Raw genomic sequence first — 14,112 nt, forward strand, 5'->3', positions numbered from 1 at the left:
GATGCGGATGTTGCAGTGCCGAGTGTTGCTCCAACAGCCAAACCGATGGAAAGTTGGCCATACAAATGTGACACTTGGTATTACCGCCAACACGGACATCCGTATCGGTAACCGGAGAACCACTGTCTCCACGCTTCAACAGCGAGGAATACAGACTAAGATCCGCTGGGGAGCTGCATTCCTCCAGTGGTGATTGCGGAGGTTTCTTTATAAACATATCGATCCCATTGTGAAAACCTTCCTTGACCAATCCCTCGCGAACTCTGATCAGATCCCCGCCGGATTTAGATGAACCTTCGAGTTGTTTGCGAGATGCGCTGCTGAGATCGTCTTCGTGGTGGTGACTTCCGCTGGATGGTTTCGGTGAGATGGTAGCCTGCAGGTTGAGTGGTTCTCTTTCTGCTGTTCCCGTTGCTGTTGTAGGTCCAGAGAGCAGCAAGTTGCGGTATCTGGAAATAGGAAAGAAGTAAAAGAAAAATATATTTATTTTTTTTAATTTCTTTATTATAGAGATTTTCAGCTTTCAGCCAGCCAGTTCATCTCTTAAATTAATAACACTAGTTTAGAATTAAAAAAAATCGTAAACTTTATTGACCGACCTATATTTTTAATGTGAAATCGGGCGCTGAACCCGAAAATGGAACTAAATAAAATCTCAGAAGAACAGTTTTTGTGTTATGCTCCAAACATGAAATTATGGAAAAATTAAAAAAAAACGTACTTGTACTTAGACTAAAATACGTTGAACTTCATAACAGTAATTTCTAATACTTTTTTTGCTAATTTAAGGTGAACAAATTTGCTATCGATCATCTAAACACCATTTTTGCGCATCATCAACTGTATAGTTGATATTAGTGACTTAATGATAGAAAAAATTATAGTTTCTGGGTTCGGGGTTTAAAGTTTGGATAAACATTCTGGAACCATATCCCGTTTCAACTACTGATTTAACCCTTCATTTCATGATTTTTTTCTTTCAAAAATAGTTTTCAACTGGAATATTTGTTTCCAGCTTGCAATGGGTATTATATTTACTAGTCAAATCAACAGAAATTCCTTTAATACACTTAAATTAGAACCAATTAGAAACTAAGTACAACGAAACATTGAAGATAAAATATAAAAAAAACAAAAAATTATCATCAATTAAAACATTAAATTAAAATGAATATTCGATATCTTAAATAAATTTCAAGAACGACTTAATCCTCCTGCCAGTAACCACCCTAAAAATAATCATTAGCTTGATCATCATTGGCATCAGAAGTGCGCCCGTAGATGTATTCGATCACCCGACACATTTTCGGAGTAGAAAGTATGGTTTAGAGAGCCTTTCTCCAGAAAACCACCGACTGCAAACTTGTTGTGCATCAGGTGAATGGCACAACATAAAATTGGCCAAAAACCAGCACCATCTAGTAGCTCTGTGCTAAGTAACTCAGTTGTTGTCGATTTTGTTTGTCAACAGTTGAGAACACTCAGAACATAAATAACCCAAAATTAACTTCCAGGTCGCACCATAACAGAGTTCAGCTAGTTTTTTTTTGTGAAATTTGCAGCAGGAACTATATGCTCTTTAAACGAAATCTTTTTCTTTTGGCAATGTTCCCTCATTTGGTACTCGTTTTGTATTAAGCCACTGATTTTGTTTGGGAAAAAGAGCAAACATTAAAGTAATAGTTGATATAAGAGTTGATTTATGTGTCTTGTTTAACATAAATTAAAATTTCAAAAATAGTCAAGTTACCATTTGCCGCAGGATTTCTGTATGATGTGTTCCTTTACGATACCCCTCGAATGGATGAACTCCACTTTTCGTTTAGGATCAGATTTTTTTCAACAAATTTCTTTCATAACGAAGCTTGTCGAATCTAATCTATTGAAATTTTCACCACCCATCTTTGTTCGAACATTGCAAAATTCAAGCACGTAAACACCGCGTCATTCCTGCCAGGATAGGACTTTAGTACCTACTTCCGAAAATATTCGAAAATTGAAATAGCTTCCAAATACCGAATTTGGTCTCTTAGACAGAGCAGAGTACTTGCATTGAGGTTACTCGGACAGTTCCTTAGAATTTAAGGGAAAAGGAATTGGGATTTAAAAGCAACTCGATATCAAAACTTTATAAATTCTTCAAATATTTCTTCCTTCCATTATACTTATTACAGATATTCGATAACACCATGTATCAACTTTTCACCAATCCTACCGAGATAACAAACTTGTGAAAGAAAAAATAATACTGAACGAATCTTTAAATTTGTGTTCATCAACGAAATTTATTCTAAATTATTTTTCTTTTCAATTTTTTCTTGATGTAGTGATTTTTATATCGACAAAAACATATACAGGTCAAAATCCGAAAAATCCTACAATTATTCTCATATCCGATTGGGTGACTGAAAATACAGCCCGAACTCTGGTTCTCTGTGATTTCACCTCCAAGGAAGTTCATTGGATTTGTGGGTGTAGTTAAGTTGGGAGAAGACCGTGCAATTCGCGTGCTTACTCTACGGCTAAAAAGTGCAAGTACTTGTAGTGTTGATAAGCTTTTTAAACCTTAGAAATGGTCATACTCGGATAGATTTGAGGCGCCCCCTACAGCTTCCTTAAAAAGCCCGTCGCAGACGTTCATCCCACCGAGACAAGCTGGAAACCCGCCGGAATCGACAGGGTAATTGCTTTTTTACTCGCAACCACAAAGTATTGGATTTTGTAAGTCCTTCTACCAGCAGTGGAAACCGGCAGAGCTGAGCAAATACCCAGTTCGCGCGTTCTCTTAAAAATTGACAGAATATTCAGAAAATTGAGAGTTGAGTCACCGAACGTAGAATAAAACGGTAAATTTCGGCGACACTCCAAGAATGCAAATATTCTCATTCGGTTTGTCCTGCCGAGATACCTACCTAGAGGCAACGAATACGAATGCGTACAAGTGAAATTAGTTTGAATCGTACACTCGTACGGTGTGCTCGCGTGTTATCCCCGTGTTTTTTTACATGCGTGCTTCCAATCGTCGCAGTCGACTTCTCTTCTCAGGCAGGCAAACACGTGTCTCGAAGGGAAACAACAAACACGATTCGGATTGTTTTCGTGTGTTTCTCTGGAGGGCGTGTCTTGATTATTTCGTGGCACTCAACCAAGGTACGCGTATGGTGTGTTCCTCTCTGCCGATTAGATGATGCAAAATCGCAAGAAAGATCGTTACGATCTTTCTGTTGATTTGAGTTACCTCTCTGCCAATTCATGTTTACTGGGTAGTTCTGCTGAACTCATGGGATCACGGTAGATCCAATCAGGCGTTCAGCCATAATCACCTGCATGAACATCCATCATTTGTTCGCCCTGCACCAGCACGTTAGCTAGGAGAGCACAACAGATGTTTATCGCACGCAGCAGCAGAATAAGGGGGACTTCAAAAACCCCCGTCAGAATAAAAAAAATCGTGAGTACTCCTACATGACCAACTTCCTACTATAGCGATTGTTATGAACCTACCGACATACAACTTTAGCCGCTTAGGTTGTAATTTGCATATTTTTTCGGACGTGCAATCAACGTATTCCGGACGGGTCAGCTGGAAAAGTAGCCTATTTCCACCCCCGCGAAGAAAAATCATTTCTTTTGTATAGAGAAAATTTATGATCGATCTGGTGGAGACGCTTGGTGTTTTGTTCATAATACGGGGTTAATGAACAAAACACCAAGCGTATCCACCAGCACTAAATGTGGCAAATCTAAAAACACATGAAATTAATCACACGACTATCAGTTCGATATGTAGCCCTTGGAGTCTTACATCTTACTCTTCATGTCCTACATCTCACTTCTCTCTTCTCACTTTTCACGTCTTTCGTCTTGCTTCTCACGTCTCACTTCACACGTTTCATTTTTCACTTCTCATGTCTCACTTTTAACGTCTCACGTTTCACTCTTCAAGCAGTGTTCCGAATATCACTCATTTTCAATGAATGTTTCTGATTGCACTTCGCAACTGAACGTACAACGGTCGGGTTTCGTTATTGATTGCTACTGGACCTACCCGATCATCGATCGTTCAATTCATCGCTAAAATACAGATCACCTCGTACGATGCTTGCTGTCAAAACAGTGCAGCACCATCATCAAATTGGAATCTCACCAATGCGCAATGCATATGGCGAATCTTGTTGGTCTTCGATCAGGAGTGAATGGATCAGGCAGTGAGTGAGTGATACATGAAGCCGATCATTAGCGTATTTTGTTTGATTTAATATATAGCAAATTAATAAATTTATTTGTTGTTAAAACGTTTTTTAACATCAATATGATCAAAATCAAATTGAAGTTGTGTTTGTGAGGGAAAGATGTTCACTTTCGCCATGTTTTACAAATTTTACAAGTTCTCTTATTAAACTGTCGTCCGCCACGTTAAAACTACTGAGAATTTATGGTGTCCCGCACAACTGTTTGATTTTTCTCGTCCTGCAAAAAATAATTTTGAATTTCATATAATTCAGGCAAATACTGAGTGAGCTACATTCAGAATGGATCAGTTTGTATCTCACTCATCTCCGATATGCGATGTTTGCTAAACCGATGATTCTGAATGATGCGACTCGGTTTGCATAGCTGATAGGAGCGCTGATCGAGATTGCATACCAGCCAGGCGAAGCAGTTGCGAGAGGCGCTATCCCATTGTACAATCTGAATGTTTCCAACAGAAAACGCATCCTGAGTGTTTGTTTTGATTGATTTTCGGAAGACTGTTCTCAAGTCTCATTTCCGACGTCTCCTTTTTCACTTCTCGCTTCTCCTTTTTTGATTTCTCATTTCTTAAGTTGTCTGTCTGTCTTAAGTTGTACCAACGGTAAGGAATCTGTCAATTCTGTCGAAATCTTGTGCGTGTAATAGTTCAGAGCTAAAAAAAAGTTTGGTTTGCCTTTAGTGATCCTCCTACTTCAACCACACGACAACCCACACCCAACTCAACCATCTACCAGAGAAGTTCGGAACTTCACCAACAGAGGACCGCTACCAGTAGGACCTCAAAGGTGGCGTACCTCAAGCATTACGCCAACCCACACCCTAGCTACGAGAGAAGTTCGGAACTTCACCAACAGATGTCTGCTACCATTAGGACCTGAAAGATGGCATATTGTGGAACATGATGGGACGAAATATGGATGACGTCACGCGGCTGAGAGGTCAACATCCGCATTGAGACAGCTCATTCTGGTTCGCCGTTCAATTCAAGTGGTCTGTAAGCAAAGTCCAGAATCATAGTGAAGACTCCATGAGTCCGTGCCCGTGAGTCCGTATCCATGAGTCTGTCAAAACCGAGACATCCAGCTAACCGCTAAATACCACGCCGAAGCCAGCATAGGCATTCACCCTAATAACCACCATGACAATTCACCATCATGTTCCCAGGACCCCGACAAAATTTATGAAGTTTGCCGTCCCCGTGAGGCCTACATCTGGACCGCCTAGATCCCAACATAAACTGGGGAAATTGCTCCGAGGCCAGAACCAGTATATGATCTAGACACCCAAGCATTCCATGCGGTCCGCCTACGGCACTGATTCCACGCCGCAAGTTTCGCTCGTCGAGCCGCCACCTTGGAATTTATTACATCGTAGAATAAACTAGCTAGTTCGTCGACACCGAGGTATCGTTCTGACGACGGGTGCGAGAGTGGATAGTCCAGCGACCGTAACACCCCGTACCACAGCAGTGTTTTAAGGTAGGAGTTACGTTAAGGTTGAGAACCGCAAATTGTGGGTAGTGGGACACAAAACTTACCAGTGTGTTAGAAGGTCAATAAAGTGAGAAATTACGACGGGTGAAGTTAAAGTGTTTTTTGGGCATTGTTCGTGTTAGCTTAAGCCGGTCCTGAGGTGTTGTTCGGGGGGTTTCTGCATAGTTTTCAGCTAGCAAACCGTTTGTCACAACGTCTCGTTTTTCATTTTTCAGGACCCACTCTCTACGTTAAACATCTCAGTGCTATCCTCTCACTCCTAACGTATTTTATATAAGTAAAACACTTTAATTTTTTTTGTTTCAATTATACTCGTTTTAACATCTTTGTGTCATTCTCAACTTATATCAAGTTGATAGAAAGTAATTGAAAAACTTATCCGGTACATCTGATCGATGTTTACTGTTGGGCTCGAACTCACGGACATCGGCTCAGGATGCAACTGACATTCCAGTTTCGAAGACTCTGTTAAAGTTACAATCAAACACATACTTTTCTGTTTGCTTCAAAGCTTTGTTACCTGTTTTATCAAAGCACTCCAAGCTGTAAAAATGGTCATCCTAAAACTAAGAGAAAAGTTTCCATCAAAAGGTAGTGTTTTTGTTTCTTCTCGAGAGAAACGCCAAATGATGTTGGGAAACATTTTCTGCAACTGGCTTGAAATTATCAGTTGCTGGCTGATGGTTTATGGTGGAGTTTCGAATTCATTCCACCATAAACCATAGTAGCACTTAGTATCCGTTCAATATACTGCCGCTCATGGCAAGTCCGTCCCATTTGCATTTTTATCATTTTTCAGTTTATTACTGGAATCATTTAATTTTATCTGTAGTTTCAAATGAAAACACTTTTTCAGTACTTTGTGCTGATGGACATTGAAAAAAAAATCCCAAGTCATTTTGTCTTATTGCACAAGTCGCAAGTCGGTCCTATATGACTGAAATCATAGCATGTTGGTCCCACTGCCATAAGCGCTCAGCAAATGATTTTCAACAGAATTAAATGAAAAAATAAACCTAATAAAGCGAAAAACTTTCGATTGCCATTGCAGTGACTGATTCTCTTCATTATTTTGGTTTAAAAAGCATACATATGCTGAATTTTCTTAGGACCGTTTAACGAATTTTCATTGCCGTTTTTCTCATTTCAACAAAAACGCGAATGGGACAGACTTGCCACGAACAGCAGTATAGTCAGTGATACTAGTACAAATATTAGCTTTAAAGTAGCTTTGCTATAGCCTAGAAAGCGCTTTTGGTATTCTGATGGTTTTAAGGGCGTTGTGTAAGCTGAGATAAAGTTTAACCTGTTATTTAAGCTCACTTCTAACGTCTCACGGCTCATTTTTCAAATCTCATGAAACACTTCTCACGTCTCACGCCTCACTTTCCTGTCTCATGATTCTGGTCTCAGGTCTCGCTTAGGTCTCCAGTTTGATGTTTCTAATCTTTTGTTTCAGGTAGTTTATTTATTTAATGTCTTTGATATAAACCATACAGACATATCTTAAACTAAACATGAGTTATGTTCTAAGACTACGAATATTATTTCTAAACACTTCTTTGGATTGATTAAAATTAAAAACGTTAGACACTTCATTAAAAACACGACAACAATTATGCATAGGGTGATTTTGAGCAAAAACTGTGCGACTAGAAGGAATCCACAAAAAGTTCTGTTGACGAAGACGTCTCGCTGGAGCATGAATGTGGATGCTTTGTAGCAGTAGAGGACAGTCAATATTGTTCATCAACAAATCGAATACAAACATTCTTTGGATGTTTATTCGTCTGTGTCGCAGGGTCTCAAGACTTATTAGATTGCATCTTTCGGCATACGGTGGCAATCGAACGGCATCATTCCACGGCAGTCTACGGAGTGCAAATCGTAGGAACTTCTTTTGTACCCTTTCTAGTCTTTCAGTGTGTACTGTTTGATGCGGCGTCCAAACTACCACGGCGTATTCCAGAACGCTGCGCACCAAGGCGCAGTAAACCGCTTTAAGACAATATACATCCTCAAACTCAACAGTGTTTCTACGTATAAAGCCAAGAATGGCAAAGGCTTTTGCGGTTGTGGCGGCTATGTGTTCTGAAAAACTTAGTTTCTGATCAAAAATAACTCCGAGATCTTTAATCGAGACTACTCGTTCCATTTCTGCTGTGTCCATTTTGTAGGCAAAGAGAAGTGGAGTTCTAGCTTTGCAGAAAGTTATACATCGGCATTTACTGGCATTAGCTTCCATCCCATGAGACTTGCACCAGTCCAAAAGTATCAAGATGTCGGCTTGAAGTGCTGCACAGTCCACTGGTGATTCGATTTTCCGGTAAATCTTAAGGTCATCTGCGTACATCAATTTAGAGGATTGCAGTAAACAAGCAAGATCGTTAACAAAAAGGATAAAGATTAGTGGTCCTATGTGGCTGCCCTGGGGAACACCGGAAGGGACGTCAAATGGCTGAGATCTGATTCCTCGTAGATTCACAAATGCTCGTCGGTTTGTCAAGTAGGAGTAGAGCCATTTTGTAGACCATGACGGAAAGCCGTAGCGTTCTATTTTCCTGATGGCGATTTCATGTGGAACTTTATCAAATGCTTTTGAGAAATCTATGTAAATGGCATCTACTTGTTGCTTTTTGCTGATAGCTGTATGAAGTGTGGCAGAGTAGCTCATCAGATTCGAGACCGTTGACCTTTTTTTCATGAAACCATGTTGGTGTTCGGTTATTATTGGTTTAGCAGCGTTGTAAAGCCTCTCGTAGATAATTGACTCAAACACCTTTGACAAGCAACAGAGAATCGAAATAGGTCTGTAGTTCTCCACGCTATGACTGTTTCCCGATTTGTGTATTGGTGTTATAGCGGCCGTCTTCCAAATGCTAGGGAAAATACCTTCGTTAAGTGACCGATTAAAGATGATTTGCAGTGGTTCGTCAAGTGATTCCGCAATGCCCAGTATAAGACACGGCGGAATGCCATCTGGGCCTGGTCCTTTCGACGGATCGATAGTTTTCAGAGCTGTCAAAACTTCATGCTGGGTTAGAAGCGGCTGAGGAAGGTTGATGTCAAATACAGGCAATGTTTCGAAGTTTTCGTTGGTAGCAGGTGGTATTTGTGTTGAATAAACGCTCTTAAAAAAAATCTGCAAAAAGGTTTGCAGACTCACAGGCAGTTTCGGAGGAGCGCCCGTCAAACGATACTCGCGATGGAAAGCTGCTGGTACGACGTCTAGACTTGATAAATTTCCAGAATTCAGAAGGATTGCTTTTCACTTCCCTCTCCATATCATTGACGTATCTCCGGAAAAGAGTGCTGCGTAACGCTGAGTAATCAGCTTCCGTTGATGCTAGATCGGCTTTGTTTGCTGCTGTTTTATTCAAGAAGTATCGTTTGCGTATCTTGCGTAGTCTGTTTCTTAAACGACGAAGGTCGGCGTTCCACCAAGGTTGCTTGTACGACTGATGTTGGAAAGGGCGTTTCTGTGGAGTGTGAAGCGCAACTATTCTTAGCAACTGTTCGTAGAATATCGAGACAGCTTCATCGGGATAAAGGCTGCCAATAAGCTGTGACCAATCTATGGATGCTAGTGCTTCTATTACGAGGCGAAAATTACATCTTCTGAAATCGAGGTCGAGATGATATTCGTCTTCGATTACAGCATTTTCTTCTAAGCAATCGAGTAAAACAACATGCGGTTGGTGATGGCGGTCAGTTGGCAAGATAGAATTCGGGGGATCCACAATCTCGGCTATCTCAGGTCTGTTTGTGAAGATCAAGTCAAGAACTCTACCGTTTGCGTTTTCTCTTGAGCACATTTGAGATAGTCCAGCAGCTAGAGTCGTCTCGACAACTGTCAACTCTGATTCGGTGGATGCGTTCATAGGAAGATACCCGTTCGTGATTTCATCAAAGCTCCACTTAAGATTCGGAAGATTATAGTCTCCAGCAACGATAACAACATCATTTTCGGACATAATTCTCATAATTCCTTCAATGGCTGTGCAGTGCGTCGCATAAGTAGATACGTCAGTATTAGGACGGAAATAAGCACAGCAGAGATACAAATTTCTTCGGTGTTGTTTGATTTTCACGAGTACTTGCTCTAGGCATTCGCAATTTTCAACAGTAAATGGAGTTGCTTCGATACCTTGCTTGACGGCAATGAGCACTCCACCGCCACGTTGCAAATGACTTGTCTGTGAGTTACGGTCACATCGGTAAATATTATAATTATCAGTCAGCTCGGAGTTAGCAATGTCTTCTCGCAACCATGTTTCAGTTATCATTATAATATCGTAATCAGAGGTCATCAGTGCAAGAAGGAAATCATTAGTTTTGGTGCGCATGCCACCAGCGTTCTGATAGAAAACGGTAAATCGGCGGTTCGACTGCTGTTGGTAGGAAGCACTTGGTGCCGAAGCTGCGAAATTTTGTGATTCGGGTATAGCGTGAAATGTGGAACCGGGTGAATTGTTTATTGGACTGGAGAAGCGTATGGGGTGGATTCTTGTTGTGTGGATATGGTTCGGGCGGACTGCGATAGTGGAGCTGCTCGGTGATTCTGGGGTATAGTAAGTTGTATTTGGGGTGGAGCGAGTTGAGGGAAAAACTTCAGAAAATCCTGCCTAGGTTTCGTATCAATGAATTCGCGAAATCGAATACCAGCGGGCCATGTTTCAGTTGACAGTGCCTTTAGTTTCAGATCTATTGGTATGCCCACTTTATATGACATGAACGATAACGAACGAACGTCTCTTCCCTTCGGAATCAATTTTGCGAGCATCACTTCTTGAATACCCAAATGGGCACGGACCATTGCCAAAACTCGTTCTTCAGGAGCTGAGGGGAGAATGCCAGAGAGATACAGCCAGAAAAGTGAGGAATCCTGTTTACCTCTCTGAGTCTCACGCGAGCGCACTGAAATTTCCAGGTCAGATTGGTTGGTGCCGATTGCGCACAACTTTGGAGTGGGACGAATACTAGCAGAATTGCCAACGATGCTGTCGATTCGACGTCTTTTACTCGTAGAGGATGGGATCGCTAAGTAACAGTTTTCCAGGTTTGGTTTCGGTGTACTGCAAAGCTTCACAGAGTTCAGGCTGGTTCTGATTTTCTGACGAATTTCCTGAAGAATGCTTTCCTTCATTTCCGATTTGAAAGAGTCGATGAGCGCTTCATTCGACGCATTCAAGGACACCATAGCGTTTTGGAACCGGGCTTTAGACAATAAAGTTTTGCAGAACAAGCACAACCAGGTGATATGAGAATTCGAGGCGATCATTTCTTGATAATTTTCTGTCATTCCTGAACATTGGAGACAGAAAATGGCTCTACAAAACCCATTACAACAAGTAAATTTACCTTCGAACTCTTTACCGCACTTTTCGCACAAATGTTTAGCCATGATGATTTCTTATACTAGTTTTGTTACCTTAGTGACAAAGAGATGGCGCTGTGATCGGCAAAACGACGAAATAAGAAATCTATTGGCTCGGGATGGCACCACGGTAACGAGATGACGTCTGTTGTTTATCTGCGGCTGCGATGTGTGACGAGGACAGCGATTGTTATCGAGTGTTCTTCGATGATGCCGGGGGTAAGAGCGGGATGGGCGATTGTGGTGATCGTGATCGGGTCGAAATAATAACACAGCAGAACTGGACTGATTTATTTCGATGCTTGTGTACAGGAATGGATAATCAAATATCACACAATGGTCGGCGACAACTCGGAGGATTTCAGCAGTTTTGTAATCGGCAGCGGGAGTATGCAGTTGGCGGGAGTATGCAGTTGGCGGGAGCTTAGTGGCAAGCGATAACGATTTCAGGAAGGTAGGTTGCGGGGCGAGGTGAGATAGCAAATGGAAGCGAACAAATGCTGTGATCAATCACTCTCTAGCCAAGCGCGCAAGTAATTTTATTTCACCTTTACCTGCGTGTGCAACAGCAAGCGGTACGGCTCGGTATGTTTCGGGGTCTTGGATGTCGGGAGATGGTTGTGCGATGCGATATTGGTGGTTCGGTGTCGGATTACAGCCTTAAAACGGGTTAAATCTGGGAGCAGAAATCAGGATGTAAACAAACACAGCAGAGTTGCCCTATTGTTTTTCAACCGATGTTCTCATGTCACAGATTTCAAGCTTCAGTACCAGGTCTCAGGTCTCAGGTTGCAAGTTGTATGTCTCGAGGCTTCAAATTTCAGGCTTTATGTCTCAGGTCTCAAATATCAAGTCTAATTGTCTCAAGTTTCAGAGCTTCGAAAAACTTCAGTTAGAGGTCGACTACAGTGCACAACAAAAAAAAATGTAACGCTGGATGATGTAATCTGTGGAGACGACGTAGTGTTAGGGCTTTTTGTTGTTATAATACATCTAAACGACGCACACAGGAGTATTTCACCCAAAAACCTGGCCAAAACACAAAATTTAAATTTCATTGGTTACTTTTATATCAATATTTATTTGATTCTTGAATAAATTTAGCACTATGTACCGGTCAGTTTTTTGACATCTGATTTGTTTATAAGCTGTTGCAGCTGTCGAAACTTTAGTATTTTTATGAGATAGAATTTTTCTACAAATCGAATACAATGAATAAAACTTTCTTTAGCGACTAAAAATGAAAATTTGAAAAGGATAACTTCAATGGAGGGATGTTAAATAATTTTAAGTATAATAGACAAAATTCGATGACTATAGAGACAGTACGCCGTGCTTTGAAATTTTTTTTATTTATTTTTTGTTTCAAACGTTGATTTTTTTTTAACAAATTAGTGTTTTTGTTTATGTTTCCAGCAAGTCCCGGCAAAATGTTTGATATCATTAGAAAATTGATAACTTCAATAATCATGTGCAAAAGAAAAATCTCGCGCAAACTCGCGCATTTTTTGATATTTTTAAGTTTGAAGTTTAAAAATATTGATAGATTTTTTCCACAGAAAAAGTCACCTGTTCTTTTTCGAATATTTTTAAATGTTATTTAACTTTCAAAAACAAATTAAAAAAAATCTAGATTTTTTTAAATCTTACAACTTTTCTAACCTGGATTATCTGTCATGTCATATAAATATTAGAAAATTTCTAATAGAAAATTATGAAAAATTACGAAAACGGTAAAAAATGTTTTAAATGATCTTATAAACGTTTGATAAGTCAAAATAAACTATTTTATTGATTTCAAAACTAAAAAATACTTTTGGCCAACTTTTTCTTCTACGTACTCCTGTGTGCGACGTACGCGAATGCGAACATGTCGTGTAGTGTAATATCACAACCTTCTATGTGATATCGCATCAAGTAGTCAATGTTTTCCTCAATTGACGTTCAAATGTTATTCATTTCAAAAAGGAAGAAACGGATTACGGACCTCAGCTGTATTTGTTTGGCTTGTAACAACTAAAATTTTATAAAAATGTAAGCAAAACCATAGCTTCAAATATAATGTGATTATTTTTCATTTTTAGGCAGATTCGGCAGGTTGGCATTTGCGGGTCAAAAATAATTCTATAATTATCAAACAGCCGGGTACGTCAAGAAAATATTAGGTACCATTTGCGACTCAAGTTATGTGCAGGTATTTGATGTAATATCACAACACTTTTTTTGCTGTGTGGAAGTGAAGACTTTGTCGAATACTGCTATGGTAATGCTTTGGAAGTAATTGACTGTTCAGATTTGATTAAGAAATGTTCCTATTCGAGTCTAGCTTTGACGAAGTTTCGGTATAAAAAGCGGATAACCGGCCAAAGTGAACAAAGTTGCAGTTTAAAAATTGATAACGAGTGTCCTTACCTCAATGCCTCCTCGGCCAGTGCCGATTGATGGTGCAGCAGATTCAGAATACGCTTCGGATCCGTATCGAACAGACCCAAACCGAGCGGTGCAAACGGGAACACAAAGGGAATGGCACCGATGGCGGCACCCGGAAACCCAATGATTCCGGTTGCAGCAGCAGCAGCCGCTGTTGGACCACTTCCGGTAGTACTGGCACCACTGTTGGCTGCTACCGATGGTGGAGGTGCTGCTGATGCCGATTTGATGCCAGCACTTCTCGAAAACAGTACACTCAGATTCTGTGGGAAGGATACATTTGAAAATGGAAAAGGTTACTACGTTAGGTCGATAGGAAATAGGTTAGCAATAAAGGAAGGTTTCGGATCAGATGAAATCAAATAAAAAAAAAAAACAATCAATTTATTTTTCTTCTTTATTGTGTTTTCATTTTCTGATTTTTCTTTTCATCATCGTCTCTAATAATTATAATATTTTTACAGCGTTTGTTTTCTTTATGTATTTTCTTCATTTCGTCAAAATTGGTTTTTTTACAACTATGATATGCATTTCAAATTTGTTTGCTCTTCATGTGTG

The sequence above is a fragment of the Uranotaenia lowii genome, chromosome 1, assembly GCF_029784155.1.
Source record: "Uranotaenia lowii strain MFRU-FL chromosome 1, ASM2978415v1, whole genome shotgun sequence".
NCBI lineage: Eukaryota > Metazoa > Arthropoda > Insecta > Diptera > Culicidae > Uranotaenia > Uranotaenia lowii.